Source organism: Marmota monax, unplaced genomic scaffold (genome assembly GCF_021218885.2).
Source record: "Marmota monax isolate L192 unplaced genomic scaffold, Marmota_monax_Labrador192_F-V1.1 WCK01_AAM20220418_F8-fsc00004, whole genome shotgun sequence".
Lineage (NCBI taxonomy): Eukaryota > Metazoa > Chordata > Mammalia > Rodentia > Sciuridae > Marmota > Marmota monax.
Genome location: NW_026692881.1, coordinates 9600795 through 9620233, shown reverse-complemented (window position 1 = coordinate 9620233; position 19439 = coordinate 9600795). Strand labels below are relative to the sequence as shown.

General features: G+C 38.5%; 1 non-coding gene across 1 annotated transcript; it reads right to left on the bottom strand.

The window, feature by feature from the left end:
* Positions 1–401: 401 nt before the first annotated feature.
* Positions 402–508, bottom strand: LOC124096596 (U6 spliceosomal RNA). Its single transcript, XR_006852901.1, has one exon. It is a non-coding gene; the product is annotated as a U6 spliceosomal RNA (small nuclear RNA).
* Between the last annotated feature and the right edge of the window lie 18931 nt (positions 509–19439).

The window sequence follows — 19439 nt, the reverse complement described above, 5'->3', positions numbered from 1 at the left end:
TATCCTTCCTCCATTGCATGCTTTTAGCCCCTTTATCAAATATAAGGTAGTTGTAGTTTTGTGGATTGGTTTCTGTGTCCTCTATTCTGTACCACTGGTCCACCCGCCTGTTTTGGTACCAGTACCATGCTGTTTTTGTTACTATTGCTCTGTAGTATAGTTTGAAGTCTGGTATCGCTATACCGCCTGATTCACACTTCCTGCTTAGCATTGTTTTTGCTATTCTGGGTCGTTTATTTTTCCATATGAATTTCATGATTGCTTTCTCTATTTCTACAAGAAATGCCGTTGGGATTTTGATTGGCATTGCATTAAACCTATAGAGAACTTTTGGTAATATCGCCATTTTGATGATGTTAGTTCTGCCTATCCATGAACAGGGTATATTTTTCCATCTTCTAAAAAATATGGAACGCTTCACGAATTTGCGTGTCATCCTTGCGCAGGGGCCATGCTAATCTTCTCTGTATCGTTCCAATTTTAGTATATGTGCTGCCGAAGCGAGCACAATCTGTTCACTTCTTGAGGTTCACATGAGGAAACTATTAAATAAATTAATTATTAAATAAAGGGAAGAACTCTAAGATTTCATCTCACTCCAGTCAGAATGGCAATTATCAAGAATACAAGCAATAATAAGTGTTGGCGAAGATGTGGGGGGAAAGGTACATTCACACATTGCTGGTGGGACTGCAAATCAGTGCAACCACTTTGGAAAGAAGTATGGAGATTCCTCAGAAAACTTGTAATGTAACCACCAATTGACCCAGCTATCCCACTTCTCAATTTATACCCAAAGGACTTAAAATCAGCATACTACAGTGATGCAGCCACATCAATGTTTATAGAAGCTCAATTCACAAGAGCTAAACTATGGAACCAACCTAGGTGCCCTTCAACAGATGAAAAGATAAAGAAAACGTGGTACATATGGATAGAACTAGAGAACATATCATGCTAAATGAAATAAGCCAATCCAAAAAAAACCGAAGGCAGAATGTTTTCTCAGATAAGTGGATGCTGACCCATTGTGGCTGGTGGGTAGGGAAGAATGAAGGAACTTTGGATTGTGTAGAGGGGCGTGAGGGGACGGTTGGGGCTGTGAGGATGGGAAGGATGGTAGAATAAGACAGACATTATTACCCTATATACATGTATGATTACACTATTGGTGTGACTCTGCACCATGTACAGCCAGAAAAATGAGAAGTTGTGCTCCATTTGTGTATAATGTGTCAAAATGCATCCTACTATCATCTATAACTAATTAGAACAAATTTTAAAAAATAAAATGGAGACCAGTAGAATAGGGGGAGGGAGGGGAGTGAAAGAGGAGGTACTGGGGAATGAAACTGATCAAATTATACAGTTTTATTGTGTGCATGTGTGAATATATTATAACAAATCCCACTGTTATGTAAAATTATAATGCTTCAATAAAAAGGGGAAAAAATAAAGGGAAGAATGCCTGGTGACTTCAGTCTCCCTAAGAGAAGTGGTAACACACAGAAAATGACACATATGATTGTTAAGTCTGGGATGAGTCAAATGGACATAGTGAGATTTAGTCATTCTGAATTACCTCACTCATTAAGACAGCATAGTAATAATGACTAGACACTGTCCTAAGTGCTGTATATATGACCTCCAGACAGGTGTTATACCCCTGTTTTACAAATGAGAAAACTGATATTTAAAGAAGACAATTGATTCAACTTTAATCACCCAGATAGTAGGTACTAGAACCAGGGTTCAAAACTGTGAGTCTGTCTAAATCCTGGATAAGGCTCTGAACCATTTTGCCACATTGCCTTCTGAGGCCCAAAGCCAGTAAATAGGAAATAGACCTGTACAGATGGACTGTGGGGTGCAGAACTAACCAAATCTTCTATTTGGGGAGTAATATCAATCCATGTATCAGAAATGGCCATGACTCAAAGCTCAGATTATCATCCGTAGGCATCCAGCACCACTAGAATCAGGCTCCTACAGAAAGGAGACAGACCTTCCCCATGGACCAGCCATTTCTTCATCATCATCATCATCTTCTTCTTTTTTTCTAATTAGTTATACATGACAATAGAACACATTTTGACACATCACACATATAGGAAGTATAACTTCTCATTCTTCTGGTTGTACGTGATATAGAATCACACAGTTTATGTAGTCATATATGCCCAGAGGGTAAATAGGTCCAACTCATTCTACTATTCTTCCTACCTTCATAACCCCTCCCCTTCCTTCAGTCCTTTCTGCCCAATCCAAATCTGTTCTTTCCTAGCCCCACACCCTTATTGTAAATTAGAAAATATCAGAGAAAATATTTGGTCTTTGGTTTTTCTGGATTGGCTTACTTCATTTAGCATATTCTCCAGCTCCATCCATTTACCCGCAAATGCCATAATTTCATTCTTCTTTAATTCCATTGTGTATATATACCACATTTTCTTTATCCATTCATCTGCAGAAGGATACCTACGTTGGTTCCATAGTTTAGTTATTGTGAATTGAACTGCTATAAACATTGATGTGGCTGTGTCACTGTAGCATGCTGATTTTAAGTCTTTGGGGGTATAAACCAAGGAGTGGGATAGCTGAGTCAAAAATGGTGGTTCCATTCCAAGTTTTCTGAGAAATCTCCATACTGCTTTCCAAAGTGGTTGCATCAATTTGCAGTCCCATTGGCAATGTATAAGTGTACCCTTTTCCCTACATCCTCACCAACATTTATTGTTGCTTGTATTTTTTAAATATTCTTTAGTTGTTGATGTACTTTTATTTTTTAAATTTATTTATATGTGGTGCTGAGGAATGAACCCAGTATCTCACACATGCTAGGCAAGTGCTCTGCCACTGAGCCACAACCCCAGCCCCTGTTGCTTGTATTCTTGATAATTGCCATTCTGACTGGAGTTAGATGAAATCTTAAAGAGTAGTTTTGATTTGCATTTCTTTGATTGAAAGATACGTTGGACATATTTTCACATATTAATTTACCAACTGTATTTCTTCTTCTGTGAAGTGTCTGTTCAGTTTCTTAACCCATTTACTGATTGGGTTATTCAGTTTTTTGTGGACCAGCTATTTCTTATTTAAAAAATCACCCCCATGAGGGCTGGGGTTGTGGCTCAGTGGCAGAGTGCTTGGCTAGCATGTGTGAGGCACTGAGTTCAATTCTCAGCACTGCATATAAATGAATAAAGCAAAGGTCTAGGCTGGAATTGTAGCTTAGTGGTAGAACACTTGCCTAGCATGTGTGAGGCCCATGGTTCAATTCTCATTTATTAAAAGTAAATGAATAAAATTAAGGTCTATCAACATCTGAAAAATATATTTAAAAAAAAAACAAAGGTCCATCAACAACTACAAAAATTTAAAATTTTTTTAAAAAATCACCCCCATGAAAGTATCATTGTAGGTCTTTGGAAATCAATAGTATTCTATTTGAAAGCATACTAGCTAGAAATATTTTCAGTGTTTTTAAAAATTCTTTACTGTTAAAAACTTCAAATATATTTAAAAGGAGAAAGAAAAGTACATTTACCTCTCACTTAATGAATGTAATCCATTCCTGAAGATGATTCCCCTAGAACAAGGAAAGCAATTTTACATAAGTGTATTAATTTTTTAGAGCAACCATAATAAAGGAACACAGACGGGGTGACTTGAACAACAGAAATTTGTTTTTCCATAGTTCTGGAGCCTGGAAGTTCAAGATCAAGGTGTCAGGGTTGATTTCTCCTGAGATCTCTCTCCTTGGCTTCTAGGTAGCCATCCTCTTCCTTTGTTTTCACATGATTTTCCCTTTGTACAAATTTCTGTTCAAGTTTCCTCTTGTAAGGACATCAGTCATATTGGACCTAATAAACTCATTTTAACTTAATTTATCTCTTTAAAAGACCCTATCTCCAAATAAAGTCATATTTGGAAATACTGCAAATTAGGATTTTAAGTCTTAACCCATGTTAGGAGTTTTGAGAGAGGAAATTAATCTATCCCTTAATAGTAAGTAATTAACAATTGGAAAATAAATAAACACCCCACGTGCATAAAATTCAAGGTCATAAAAGTTTATTGTGTATATGTACCACATTTTCTTCATCCATTCATTGTTGAAGTGCACTTAGGTTGATTCCATTGCTTAGCTACTGTAAATTGAGCTGCTATGAACATTGATGTGGCTGTGTCACTATAATATGCTGGGATTTAAGTCCTTTGGATATATGCCAAGGAGTGGGATAACTGGGTCAAATGATGGTTCCATTCCAAGTTTTCTAAAGAATCTCCATAGTGCTTTCCAAAGTGATTGCACCAATCTGCAGTCTCACCAGCAATGTATGAGTGTACCTTTTCCCCCACATCCTCACCAACATGTATTGTTACTTGTATTCTTGATAATTGCCATTCTGACTAGAATGAGATGAATGAAGAAGAATGAAATTATGGCATTTGCCAGTAAGTAGATGGAACTGGAGACTATTATGTTAAGTGAAACAAGCCAATCCCCCAAAACAAAGGCCGAATATTCTCTCTAATATGAGGATGCTAATACAAAATAGGCATTGACCGAAGCTGGGGGAGGAATGGAGGTTCACTGGATTGGATAGGGGAGAATAGAGGGAAGAGAGGGAGTATGGGAATGGGAAAGACAGTAGAAAGAATCAGACATAACTTTCCTATATTTATATATGAATACGTAACCAGTATAACTCCACATCATGCAAAAAAAGGGAAGTTATACTTCATTTATATATGTCAAAATACATTCTACTGTCATGTACAACTAAAAAGAACAAAGAAAAATGTTTTAAAAAGTTCATTGTACTCACCCCAAAAGAAAGAAAAGCCCTAATGGTATTGAAGACAGATGAAGAGGGGGTGAGGAACTATTCTTTGGGATGTGTGATCTTCTTTTTTTAATGTTTATTTTTTTTAGTTTTAGGTGGACACAATATCTTTATTTTTATTTTTATGTGGTGCTGAGGATTGAACCCAGTGCCCCATGCATGCCAGGTGAGCGCGCTACCAATTGAGCCACATCCTGAGCCCCAATGTGGTCTTCTTTATACATCATTTTCTAAACTAATTCATTATACTCAAGCCACACTTATAAATAAGGTTATAGCATAGGAAATCATGTTATGAAAGAAAAAAAAAGACAACATGCATAAGAATCTGTCACAATGGCACTCATTGCCCCTTCAACTCTTTCCTGAGCTGTGCATGCAAACAAATGGTTTCAGTCCACTCAAACATGGCAAACAATTCAAATGTGTTCCATGTTTTATTCTATAACTAGAATGTCTTATTGAGCACATTGAGGAGTATTTCTGATTATGAAACCCTGATATTGAAATACATTTATTGTGGTACATTTAAATGTGTGGAGTGGAAAGTCTTAATACCAAAAGAGTCATTGCCCAAAAAGTAGTATAACTTTTCAAGAGCCACTGTGGTGAAAGGTCAAGAATTGAGCAGTTGTCACTCAATTGTACAGTGAGTCCCTGTGTTCTAATTCACCCAGCTTCAGACATCAATTCATGGCCAATCTTCTTCCATCTATTCCCTCACCCAGGTTTCCTCACCCCCCACTGTATTTGAATCAAGCCTAGATTACATTTCATCTGTAAATCAGAATTATTTTTAGAAAGAGTAAATTTCTAAATGTTTAATTAATGACAGGTAAATTGTGGTGGACTAAAATTCCACAGGTATTCCCCATCATAACATAAACCTCCTGATGAAAGAATATTTTCATATTAAAAACTTATGATTTAGACATGGTTTCAAAGCTCAGCTATGTCACTTACTAACTATATAATTTTGGCAAATTATGTAAATCACAGTTTTCCAAACTATTTTTGCAAAGACTCTATTCCTTGCTGTGTGTGGTCTCTGTTCCTTTAGCTGTATTCAAAAAGAGGTTTTTTTGTTGTTGTTGTTTTTGTTTTTTTATAACAGGAGCTTTTTTAACCTCCACCCCCCAAATTGAACACCTTTCCCAATCTTTGAGGATTGGCTATGCTGGGGCACTCCTTTAACACTTAGCCAGGATTCTTACAACTCTGCCTTAACCCTTAGCATGCTGCTAACACTAAATTAAGAAATTATTGATAGGTGAAAGTATAGGGTCTTTTCAGGACTTTTCTGAGCATATGTCCTTCTTGGGCATGGGTGTGGCTTTCTAAATTCTCCAGTATACATGGGCTTGTTTGAACATCCTAGTTTACTGAAGAAGCTTTTGATTTCCCAGGCTTTAGGCAATCTATTTAATGTCTCAACTGTAACATTATATCCCCGGTAGCTGCAAGTTTGGGTTTTGGTTTTTGGTTTTGCCTTTGTTTTTTGTTTGTTTTCACTTTATTATGTTAGATCAATGCCCATTACTTTTCTGGCCTGAGAAAGGTTCTGAGTTAGGTTAAACAGAGACCAGTACCTTGCCTGAGTCCTTCAAGGGCTTCCAGACAAATGAGAATAGACAAACACAATGATTTGTGAATAAGGGCTGCTCTGCTCTCTCCAGATCCAGGGTTTCTCACTGGAACTCAGGTTGCCATCTTCCAAACTGCCATGGAATCAGGACAAGGAAAAATGCTCTGAGTTCCTATGTTTTTTAAAAAAATATTTATTTTTTAGTTGTAGTTGGACACAAAGGTATTGTACCTTTATTTTATAATTTATTTTTATATGGTGCTGAGGATCAAATCCAGGGCCTCACACATGCTAAGTTAGCTGCTCTACTGCTGAGCAATGACCCCAGCCCCGTCCTATGATTTTTTAAGTGGCCTTTCTTTTTATGCAACATTTGTTTGGGTTGCACTGAATAATAATAATAATTATTATTATTATAATTATTATTATTATCATTATTGTTGTTATTATTTTCTTACTGTTTTCCAGAGTTCTGATAAAGTGGGTTTTGACTGTTTCTGATTTTTTAAAAAATTCTGTGGAAGGAAAGGTATTTGAAGCTGCTTATACCACAATTTTTATGGTGTCAACCTTTTATAAGCTTTTTAATATTGAACTTTGAAATAATTTCAGACTTTTTTTAAGAAGTTGGAAAAACAGTATAAAGAATTCCTGGGTATATTCCTGAGGCTTCACAAACTTGAACATCTTTTATGGCCACAGAACACTTATCAAAATCAGGAAGTTAGTATTATTAATAAATATCATTTCCAAATCTACAAATTTATTCAAAGTTTTCCAAGTATCTCACTAATGATTTTTCAGGGATCCAAATGGAGTCTAGGATCATATGTTGCCTTTAGTTTTAACATCTTCTAGTTTACCCTGGTCTGGAAGAATTCCTTGGTCTTTGTCTTTCATGATCTTGACATTTTTGAAGAAGTCTATCATTTATACAATATCTCTCAAAGATATTTCCTCATCACTAGATTTGGGTATGCATTGTTTAAAAAGAATTCCGCAGAGGCAATGTTATGCCCTTCTCATTGCATTATATCAGAAGCATATGATGTTGATTTTGTAATGATGGTTTAGAGTTTCCACCAGGCTTTCCTAATATTACCATTATCCATGACACCTTTGTTAATATTGGTACAATATTAACATAAAAGGAGGAACTTCTGAATGCAATATGGTATCCTGGATTGTAATATTGGTACAATACTAACTGAACTATAGATTTTACTTGGCAGGTTTTTCAGTGTTTTCCAGAAAACAGAACATCCTATTGGTAACAAACAGGAAGAGATTTACTATAAGAATTGATTCACATGTTAATGGAACCTGAGAATTCTCAAGACTTGGCAAACTGGAGACCCAGGTGGGCCTATGATGTAAGTTCCAGTCTGAGAACAAGTTTGAAGGAAGAAGAACAAGCTTTAAGTCAGTCAGGAAGAGAAAGCAAATTATCTCATACTTCATCTTTTTTTCTATTCAGGACTTGAACATATTGGATGAGCTCCATTCGAATTGAGGAAGATAATGTGCTTTACTGGTCTATCAATTCAAATGTCAATCTCACTCAGGAACACCTTCACAAACACACCAGAATAACGTTTAACCAAATATTTAGGTACTCCTTGGCCAATCAAGTTGACACAAAATTAACCATCACACTTGTTTTCCACAAATGTTCTTTTTCTTTTCTGAGATACAATCCAGGATACCATATTACATTCAGAGATTCCTTCTTTTTATGTGAATACTTCCCCACTAACCCATAGCACAGGGAGTCCAATCTCTGCTCTCTCCACCTTAGAACCTCACTATACTGGTAATATGGTTACCAATGGCTACCAAGTTTCACTTCTCATATGCCCCCACCACAAGAGAGGAACTGCTCATACATTCTGTGGTTCAAATTCAAAAATCCTAGACAAGGATTTTGATAGACTTGGCTTACGACAAATGGCTTCCACTAGATCAATCAGCTATGGCTGAAAGAGGAGGGTCTTACAACACAACGTGCCTAAGTAGCCGAGCTGCTTACGCAGGAGGAGGAACATTGTGAACTATGCATGACCCCAGTTGAAGTCTACCACACTAGGGACCATCTAGCCCATTTTGCTCAAAGATAAGGAAACTGAAATCCAAACGTTGGGGCTGGGGTTGTGGCTCAGTGGTAGAGCACTCGCCCAGCATGCACGAGGCACTGGGTTCGATCCTCAGCACCACATAAATGTAAAATAAAGATATTGTGTCCACCTAAAACTAAAAAAAATAAATAAATATAAAAAAAAAAAAAAAAAAAGAAATCCAAACGTAACTTTCCAGAGGCCCAGAGCTAATCTTTACTAAAAGGAAGGCTAAATCCAGGCTTTCTAGTCACCAGTCCTGGGCACTTTTCTCTATGTCCTTAGCACTACTACAGTTTTGGATTTAATCCCAAGAATCAAAGAATATATTAGGAGGAACCTCAAGGTGTATGTAGCTTTTACTGATGCATGAGTTTCTTTGTGTATCTAAGCCAACTCTAGAGAAGTAGAAGCCATTTCTGTTTATTTCTCTGGGATTAGAATTTTGGGGTAATTCACATTCCTCAGGTGGGGATGCAAACTATTTTACTTGGAAAATTTTCAGGGAAAGGAGGGAAAAGAATATCCATTTGCACTCTTCTTAAACAACCTAGACAATAACCCACATAATGAAACACTATACAACCTGGTAAAGAGAATGAAGAAATCTGTATGTCTCAATAAGGGAAGATGTTTCATATAGAGTGTTAAGTAAAAACCAAACTGAAGAAAAAGTGTGAATAGTATAAACCTGTTTATGTGGGAGATAGTGGGAATAACAGTCTTCATCAATAGTGGGTGGATTATGTACTATTTTCTGTTTTCTTTATTATACTTTTTTGTAATGTTTGAATTTTTAACAATGAGAGAGTACCTAAAAAATATTATTCTAAGTGAAAGAAGCTGAACATAAAAGAGTACATATAGTACAATTCCATTCATATGAAATATCCAGCATAGGCAAATCCATAGAGATAGAAAACAGATTGGTGGTTATCAGGGGCTAGAATGAGGAGGTATGGGGAGTGGATGCTTAATGAGTATGGGCTGATAAAAATGTTTGGGGATTAGATAAAGCTGATGGTTGCACAATATAGTGAGTTTACTGAATGCCACTGGATTGTTCACTTTAAAATGATTCATTTTATGTTTTGTGGATTTTGTTTTAATTAAAAAACTATTTTTCTTAAGTGTGGAAACATTAAGATTCATATCCTCAACTGTGGGGTTGGGACAAATTGCTTCTCTCTGCTATATCAGTTCAGCTGCAGCTGGTCTCTAAGATACCTCTAGATTTTAAAACTTTAGTTCTAGTGGCTTAGGTTGTGGCTCAATGGCAGAGCACTTGCCTGGCATGTGTGAGGCACTGAATTTGATCTTCAGCACCACATATAAATAAATAAATAATAAAGGCACATCAGCAACTAAAAAAAAAAAAAAAAACTTTAGTTCTAGACACATTCATTCTCTGTAAATGAATTGACATTTAGTCTAAGATTGCAGAAAGTTTCTTTTCTTCCTTCCTTTTTGTTTTTGAAAATACATCACACTTATGACCTAACATCAAGAGGGCAGAAGTGGTAAATTATTACTTTAAAAGATTATAAATGAACAAATGTATAGATTCATCCAAGCCCAATAATGAATGGAAAGTGATTAGAGAAAGAGTGTGGGAGGACGAAGTCAGAGACATAGAGGAAATGACAATCATTCATATGTATTGAGTGTCTTCCGCTGGCCAAACACTATTCTTAGTACCTTATGAATATTATTTATATTTTAAAAGGTAATCATTAGAGTAGAAAATTGAAGCTCAGAAAAGGTAAGTAACTTACCCAAGGACCCACAACTAGTAACCAGATATAGAGGTGTTGAAACTAAGGTTTATTTATACTCCAAAGTCCATGTTCCTTCCATTCACCCATGTTGTTTTCCAAAAAGAAAAAGGATTCAAGGGAAATGAACTCAGGAGGCAAGGAATTGCAAAAGCAAACTGGAAAGAAAAGTGAAAAAGGAACAAGAAAAATCCAGGCTCATCCCTGTGCTTAAGTATGGCCTCCCTGACCAGACCAGATTTTCATCTTGATCCTCTGGTCTGCCTGCTGTACAGCTATTGAAAACTGTGTTCTTTGAACTTTTTTTTTTTTTAAGTTTCTCTGAGTTCAAAGACTCGTAAGTATAAGAGTCCAATATAAAGGTCCAATAGTTCCAAGAAAAAAGTCTAAGAAATACTACAATTTGGTTGGATATTAATTCACCTGTTCACTTTAACAGAGGAATGAGTTAAACAGAAAAAAAAAAGTAACTCTCAATAATTGCAAAGGATAAATGAAACGCAAATAAAATATTTAAATAAAGTAGGAGTACAAGTCATTTGATAAAGAATCAAAAATTCTATAAAGTAATTCGAAGACACTACAACATGAAGAAGTAAGTGGTTTTCCCAGCACACAAAGCTGCTTGATAAGTTTTGGGAAACATGGGGAAAAGAAAACATGGGAAAAGACACCAGATCATTTGTTGGCGAACAGTCGATTGGCAAAACTCAAGGGACAGCCAGTGGACAAATTGACTGATAAGTCTGGAAGGAATAATTGTGGTTGCTTCATATACACCAAAGAAATGGGAAAGGTAAGGAAACCAGTGCATCAGGAATGATAGCTTTTGAAGGTGTCTCTTATTTGACTGGAGTATGACGGCTAGTGTGGTGACCCCACTTGATGAACAGTAGCAGATAGTGAGGGAATCTCAGTGCTGGTGGGAATGGCAGACAAAACAGGAGGAGTGAGGATTGGAGTCTCTCAAAGATGGCTGACTGCTGGGATGGCCAGAGTTCCCAAAGAGAAGAGGCTTCCGGAAAGGTGTTCCTACTTTTCTGTTCCTATATCTGAAAGCAGGGGTTTATTGAGCCTCTACATAATCCAGCTCGTGTAAGGGTTTAACAATAAATAAACAAATAAATAAATTTTTTTTTTTTAAAAAAGGAAGATTTGTCTTTTGGCCAGAAGAAATATGCTTCAAGAATTAGGAGGCACTAAAAACTCTTCCCAGTGAACCATTTTCCAAATCAAACTCATCAAGTCAGGGAAGAAATTCTCAACGAAGGCAAGAACACAGAGCATCCAGCACACATAGAACCAAAGGACAAGAAAAGGCCACTGAATATGATTATATCAGCTTTTCACTGCTTAAGAAAGACTAGTCCATGGGGTGAGCAGATTCTGGACTCTCACTCTGCAGCTGGGCAGCATCCTCCTTGGAGGAGCAACCATTCCATTCAGGTTGGAAAAGAAGAAGTAAAACTATTGTTATTCACAGAGAGCATGACCACGTATGTAGGAAAGCCTAAGAAATCTGCCCAAAAAGCTACTAAAGATAACAAGTTCACTGGATACAAAAGTAAATATACAAAAAACAAGTATATTTAATACTAGCAACTAAAAATTGAAAATAAAAAATTTCTAAAACCAAAATAATTATGGATAAATTTAAATCATAGCTATCTAGGATTTCCTATGGTTAAAAATGAAAGTGGATACTTTCTTCAGTCTAATAAACAGATGTTACTGTAGCTGTTGTGTTAGTCAGGAGGCAAAGAACAGGAGAAGGAGGGAAGGAAAGAGGGACTGATGATTGCTCCAACTTTCATTTTGGATTTGTTGAGTTAGAGAAAATAAGAATAGATCCGAGGAAGAAGGATGAAGATTAGCCAAATAGCCAGGTGCAGTGGCGCATGCCTGTAATCCCAGCGGCTCCGGAGGCAAGAGGAACCCAAGTTCAAAGCCACCTCAGCAATTTAGCAAGGCCCTGTTTTAAAATAAAAAATAAAAAGGGCTGGGGATGTGGCTCAGTGGTTAAGCACTGGTACCAAAAAAAGAAGAAAAAAAAAAAGATTAGCTAAATGATTCTGGAACTCAGCCTTCCATGTCTGCCTTAGGTTTATAACAATCTAGAGCCCTAGTACCTAGAACATGCCAATAGGCTCTGGGAGTAGGAAACATGAACTTGATGAGGAGCCCTAGCCCACTGAAAGATAATTTGCTAGGAATAAAAATGTAACTAATATCAGATTTCTCTCTCTTCTGAGGCTGCTGACTCATGAGAAATAAACAAAGCAAAACTATATTACAATATCCCTTACAAGGAATACCTCCTTTTCTCCCTATGCCTAGTGCAGAGAAGAGGGGAAATCCCTGGCCAAAAGGAATGAAGAGAGTTATAGCTTCTCACTGCTCCAGTCAGGGTTCATCAGCCATCAAAAATGGCTACCTGTGGGCTCCTGGGAAACCAATCACCCTCATCTGGGGAGGCCTAGAAATTCTGCCAGCTCATCCTAGCTGGCCTAACAATCAACACAGCTGCTACCTCTGGCTGCCCAGAGGAGAATGGCTTGAAGCCATCTTGCTTTAAGGGGCTAAGACAGTAACACTAACTTACTAAGAATGGCTGGATCTTAAGGGATTGGAGAGTTTATGGTTAAGTGATACATTGTCCTCTAACTCAAAGCCAAATATAATCTTTATATTTCAAGTATGGACTTTGCCCCAAATTCATCATTGCAGTATAATAAAATTACACTTACCTGCTTCAACTAATTCAGAAGACAACATAGTGACTGATGAGGAAAAGTTCTACTAAAAATGACAGATGCATGGGTATCTCTGCCTAGAAAGGGACAAGTAACCCAATCTTAGACAACAGGACCAGAGGAGACAGGAGGAGGGAAGATGTCTATAAGGAAGCTTCTAGGAAGAATTTTACTTACTGACCAAAAGAAAAGCTTGAGAATTTGGAGTTGGAGCTTTTTTTCAGGGGATTGTTGTCCAAAATGTGACGACTGGAACTGTGGCAGCCATATTGAACTATGAAAGTACAAATTAGTAGGACTGAGCAGAAAATGATGCACATGATCTATGAACCACTTCCAACCCTGGGGTATCCTTCCTCCAGACACTGTATTATGGAATATAGTAAACAGTAGAAGTTGGCTGTATTTCCTGCCAAAAGGACCCTTTACTGTTTACCGATGCACAGTCATTAAGAAGAAGACAACTCACCTACCTGATATATTTGCTGCATGTCTATAATCCCAACAAACCATGAGGCTGAGGCAGGAGGACTGCAAGTTCAAGGACAGCCTCAGCAACTTAGCAAGACCCTGTCTCAACACTTAAAACAAGAAGAAGAACCAGGGATGTAGCTCAGTGGTAAAGTACCCCTGGGTTCAATCCCCAATACCACAAATTTAAATAAATAAATAAAAGACAATTGAAAAAAATTAGATAAAGGATACAAACAGAAAACTATCAAATTATTCTAGTTACACTCAAATTGGGGGATTTTCTCATTTGGTGCCCAGACAGAATCCTCTGATCTTAAGGAAAAGATTTTTAATCTCATCAATCTACAAAACATACTGGTGTTGGCTTAGCATTCACAGCTGTGCAAATGTCCCAACTGTCTTTCCAGACAAGGGAAGGCAGGGATACAGGATCCACACTGGGAATCTGTGTCCTGTAAAGAGTCTGAAGGTGAGATGAGACCGGTTCTGTGGCCATTTAGGGGAGTCAGAAATATCTGCCAGGGTTAAAAGATATCTAAAGAGCCCACCCCCAAGACAGACTGAGAGGCAAAATCCTGTGGATGGGACCCCTGGCATTAACCTCAAGCCAGCCAGAGGTGGTTGGTGACCTCGAAGTGATCCTCTAAATAGCTGGGATGCACTGTGGCTCACAGGACATACCTCCAGAACGATGGGAGGAGCTATGAAGAGAGCAAGCCATCAGTGAATAAGGGAGGAAAAAGAAGCCGTAAAGCACGAGGCTTGCTCCAGTTTTCTATTTCATGTGGGTTCAGATTTTTTAAAAGAAAAAGGAGAAGGGGGAAAAAAAAAAAGACTCTTTTACCTTCTTAAAGTGTGTAGTCTTTTAGGTGTAACTTAAATTTCTTTCCGGTCCTAGGCCTGTGAAAATTTGCATACTTCCTCCATGCAAATAATTTTTTAAAGAATGCCTCATTATATTCCACTGGCTCAACAAGATTCGGTAGAGTCAAGTTCTATCCTTTCTTCTTTGACATCTGCTTTTGGTAAATGAACATCATATTGGACAGTTGCTGCAAAATGATACCCCCAAACCCCTGAAGTGTGGAGCTGGGCGGAGGAAGCCTACTCGCCCTTTCTATCCCCCGAAAGCGATGTGTCCTGAGCCTCCTGGGCAGTCAGCCATTTCCCAGCGCAGCAGGGCTGGGTGAGAAAGTCCTTTTTAGGCAAAGCATTAAAAGGAGTTATCGGGGCAGATCGAAAAAAACTTGGTCAACAGGGTGGAGCCAGCCCTGGGGCAGAAGTATTACTTCACAGTTGCATTGGCTTCCTGTGGCTGCCAATAGAGGCAGCATCTGGCAGCGAGCCCACCGCAGAGAAGAGGGAACTCCAAGGAGGAGAAAATAGCAACCAGGCCCCAAAGGTGGAAGTGCAGCCTGAGAAACTTAGGCCGGCCTGGAACTGCTTTGCCAGCTAGTCTGGCCACCCTGCAGGGCATGGGACACAGCGTCCCCTCAGTCTTTAAGATCCTGACATCTTTCCCGGTAGGAGTGCTTTTTATAAGCACTTTTCTTATATTCTTTGATCTACATATCATAAGACTATGAGGCAGGTGCTATTATTATCTCCATGTTTCAGATGGGAAAACTGAAGCTCAGAGAGGTGAAATAACTTGACCAAGGACCTAGGAAAGCCCCGATTCAACACCCCCCACACACATCCCCACCCTCTACCCCTAAGTAGGGAGCAGCCGGCTCTAAAGCCCAAATCAAGACAGCAGCGCTTGGAGTTCTTAAGTGAGAAACAAAAAAAGAGGATGAGATAAAGGTTATTCTACCTCCAACTGACACTGGATGGAGCGATCTGGCCTCCTCCCTTGTAGGTAATATTTTGGGTTTTCCTTCCTTGCACCCAACCAGGCAAATGACTGCAATTCTAAAAGGAGATAAATATGAAAACAAGAAGTGAAACACTGCAGACACCTGAAACCCAACCATTTCTGCAAGCCGGAGCTAGCCGAGCTGCCACACAACAGAAATAGTTCTGTCCTGTTTAGATAGACTTTGTTTTGCTACATGGCTGCATATGCACTGAAGTGATATCAAGTCCTGAGGGTCCACTCCTTTGATGAGTTCAACACAAAGGCCCACATTTTGATGTAATCTGATAGCATGTAGTTAAGTCCTAGACAAGCTGCAACTGTGAGGAAGTGATAAACCCAACTTCCTGCACAAAGCTGCCTGAGATAACACTTTCCATGGACTGGAAGAAAAAAAAGAGAGAGAGAGGGACATGATTGCTACAGAATTTTAAAGGAACTATCCCATTCTTAATAAATAACCTCTTTTTCATGTGGTCCCAGCAACATCTAAGCAAAACTGATTACAGTCTGGTGACCATGTGGTAATTCCACATATGACCTGATTCTGAATTTTATTTGTAGGCAAAGTCACTCAAGAATCACTTGACTTTACTCTCTGAAGGATACCATAGTTCAAACTCTAAATCTCAGGTGTCTTCTTGGTCTGGAGAACTTCCCTGAAATTTAACAAGAACTCAGATTGAAGGAATTGAGGTTGCATTAACTGGCTCAGTGGTATTCTCATTGAGCCATTAAAGAGGCCCATTCGGTCTGAATAAACACGCATTAGAATAGTTGCCAACTTACCCGAGAACCAATGGCTGTTTCCACAATGCCAAAATAGGGTCAAAGGGACAGTTTCATTAAGTGTTTGTATAGGTTGTGTCACACGTAAACAACCAATAAGAACAGATTGTGCTGGGAATTTTCTGTGAATGCTTCTCGTTCAACTCACATACATAACATTTTTTTTTGAATGCCTACAATGTGCTAGGAAATATAATGGTAAATAAAAAAGAGGCAGCCCCCTGACCTCAGGGACTCCCTAGTCTAATTAGGGAGGGGAATATTAGACACAAAAACATATACATAATCTCAAAATTATATTAAGATTCCCAATGTCAGTTTAGATGAGCTAATGATCAAAGACTTGACCAATCAAGTGATGTTTAGGCCTGAATCATTCTCACAGACCAAGAGGGAGGGAACAGAGCTGCTGGAGAGAAAACTGCCTATAGGAGGGTTCTGAGTTAGGGAAGAATTTTGTGCTCTCAAGGATCTAAAGAAAAACCTCCATGTCCAGAAACAACTGAATGAAGAAAAAAAGGATGAGATAGGAGGCTGGAAAGTAAAGAGGAGTCAGATCTTGCAAGACCTTGTAGGCCATCAGTAGGAGCTTGGCTTTATTCCGAGCACGGAGGGGAACATTCCACTCGTCTTGCTGACATCTAATAATGTTCTGCCTCTGGGTTGCTTTCTAGGTTAGGATCTCAAAGAGAATGCAGCAGTTCAAATGGCCTTTTTAAAAAACTGTGAGATTAAGTTCTCACAAGTAATTTAGGGCATCAGAGGTATTCCCCTAAATTCAGTTAGTTCAGTCAAGCCTCAACCTGGATGGGAGAAAAATTAGGACAATAAAGCCAGATGCAGTGGTGTGTACTTGTAATCCCAGCTACTCAGGGGGCTGAGGCAGGAAGGTCTGGTGTTCAAGGCCAGTCTGGGCAACATGGTGAGACCTCTGCACCATGTTGATAAAAATTTAGCATGGTAAAAATAAATAAATAAATAAGTAATTGGATCACATGTCATTTACTATTTTAATATAATTCTAGAGTCACATGGTTCTTACATATAATTGAGACTTTGGCAGTCATGTAGGCTAGTTCTTTCTCATTTTACAAGGGAAGCAAGGGTCAGAAAGCACATGAGTTTTATCTTCCAGCTCCAAGTAGTCTCCCACATAAAGAAGCTGCCTCTGAGTAACAAACCTCAGAGCTCCTTCTCAGGTTACTACCCAGAGTTCAGGATCCCTGTCTAGGTGGCTGGGCCATCTCTGGCCTCTCACTTACCTCTCTGTCTGCTGTCTTTGGTTCACTTATTGAGTTTCCACATGAGACTTTGGAGACTCCTCTGCTGAAGTTATTTCAATGTGAAAGCAAGTGTTCTGGTATTGAGAACCTCACCCACCTGTCCCTGAGGACCTGGGGCCTGGAAACCTGAATATTTTTTTTATTTTTATTTTTTAGTTGTAGATGGACACAATATCTTTATTTATTTATTTTTATGTGGTGCTGAGGATCGAACCCAGGGCCTCATGCATGCAAGGCACCACTGAGCTACAACCCCAGCCCTGGAAACCTGAATTTTAAGCACAAACCCAGTTTCAATTTCTCCCCCATTGAGTCTTCTTAAAGTGTTGGTTTGATTCATAGCCAAGAACCTTAAAGAGTTTTAAGAAACCAGATTCATAAAAGTCATTTTCTTCCTCATGTATTTCTGAGTCTTGACCCCTGGCATCTCTGAGAACCTACTCTTATGTAGGCCCACCCAGGCTACCTGGCTCCAATTCCAGGGATTCTGAAGTGCTGGTTGTGATTCAAAGTTTGTTTTTCATTCTGAAGCTCCTGGCAAGGGACTCTGGACTCATTCAAGTGAAGCTGAAGAACTTACTGGTTTGAGATTGAATTAAATGATTTTAAAAAGATGAGATTTCTAGAACCAATCAGACATCGACTTTGCTATTTGGATAGATTTCCACTTGGGTGGACTGAACTTGGGTTGATTGACTCTTGCTTCATAGTAGCTTTCTAATCTCCACAGGAGTTCAGTCAGTTGACCTCAGACAAAATCCTTTACCTCTCTAAGGCTCCACTTCCCTTCAGATGATGCCTGACACTCTTGCATTCCAACATTCTACAAGTCTAAGACAAATCAAAAAAAGTTTAGAATCTCATCAATAATTGCCCTTACTGCTTCACTTTCTAAAATGGAAAGGAAGAAAGGTAAGAAGGGAGGATGTGGAGGAGTGAAAGAGGAAAGGAGGCAGGGGAGAGGAGAGACGGAGGAAAAGAAAAAAGAAGAGAGGGAAGAAGTAATTTGTGAACAAATAAAGAAAAAAGAGAGGGGACTGTGCTTTCCAAGCCTCTCTGAGACTTTCATAAAAACACATAAGGCTTTTGCTGTGAATAGGTTAATGCTTATTTAGCTTTCAAAACACAGCCCAGTGGTATATACCTAGGAACCTTGCCCACTTTGAATTTGGAAGTGGAGCGACTTGTGCGTCAGCAACTGCTGTTTAAAAAAGCAAATGAAGCCAGGTGTGGTGGTGCACACAACTGTAATCCCAGAGGTTTGGGAGGCTGAGGCAGGAGGATAGCAAGTTCAAAGCCAGCCTCAGCAAAAGGGAGGTACTAAGCAACTCAGTGAGACCCCATCTCTAAACGAAATACAAAAAAAAAAATAGGACGGAGGATGTGGCTCAGTGGTCAAGAGCCCCTAAGTTCATTCCCCAGTCCCCCACTCCCCAAAAAGAAAGCAAATAAGCATCAAGAAGAAAATTGTTAGAGAAAAATGAGGATTTTTTTTTAGTTTGAAATACTTTATATTTCAAAGATTTTGTGAATTATTGAAATTAATGAAAAATACTTATCCCAGAGCCTAGCACTTAGCAAGTGCTTGGTAAATATTGGCTATAATTCTTACTAAAGAGGACTTGTGGTCCAGGTATCTAGACCTCTACGTAGCCATGTGACCTTAAGCAAGTCTCCACCTCTGGATCTGTTTTCCAATTTGTAAATAAATGGATTGGACTACACTAAATGGTGTGTTGGGGCTTTTCCAACTGGTATTCTGTAATTCCATTTCTAATGTCTTAGCATCTCCATGTTTGAATTGAACATTGGATATCATTTTAATGAAGAGTTTCTCAAACCATATTATAAATCATTTACACAACTTTGCAGAATGCTTCTCTTTTCTTCCCCAAGTTAGTGGGTTTTGGAGCATTATAATTTAGAGAGGAGGAAGAGGGATTAACATTTACCTAATG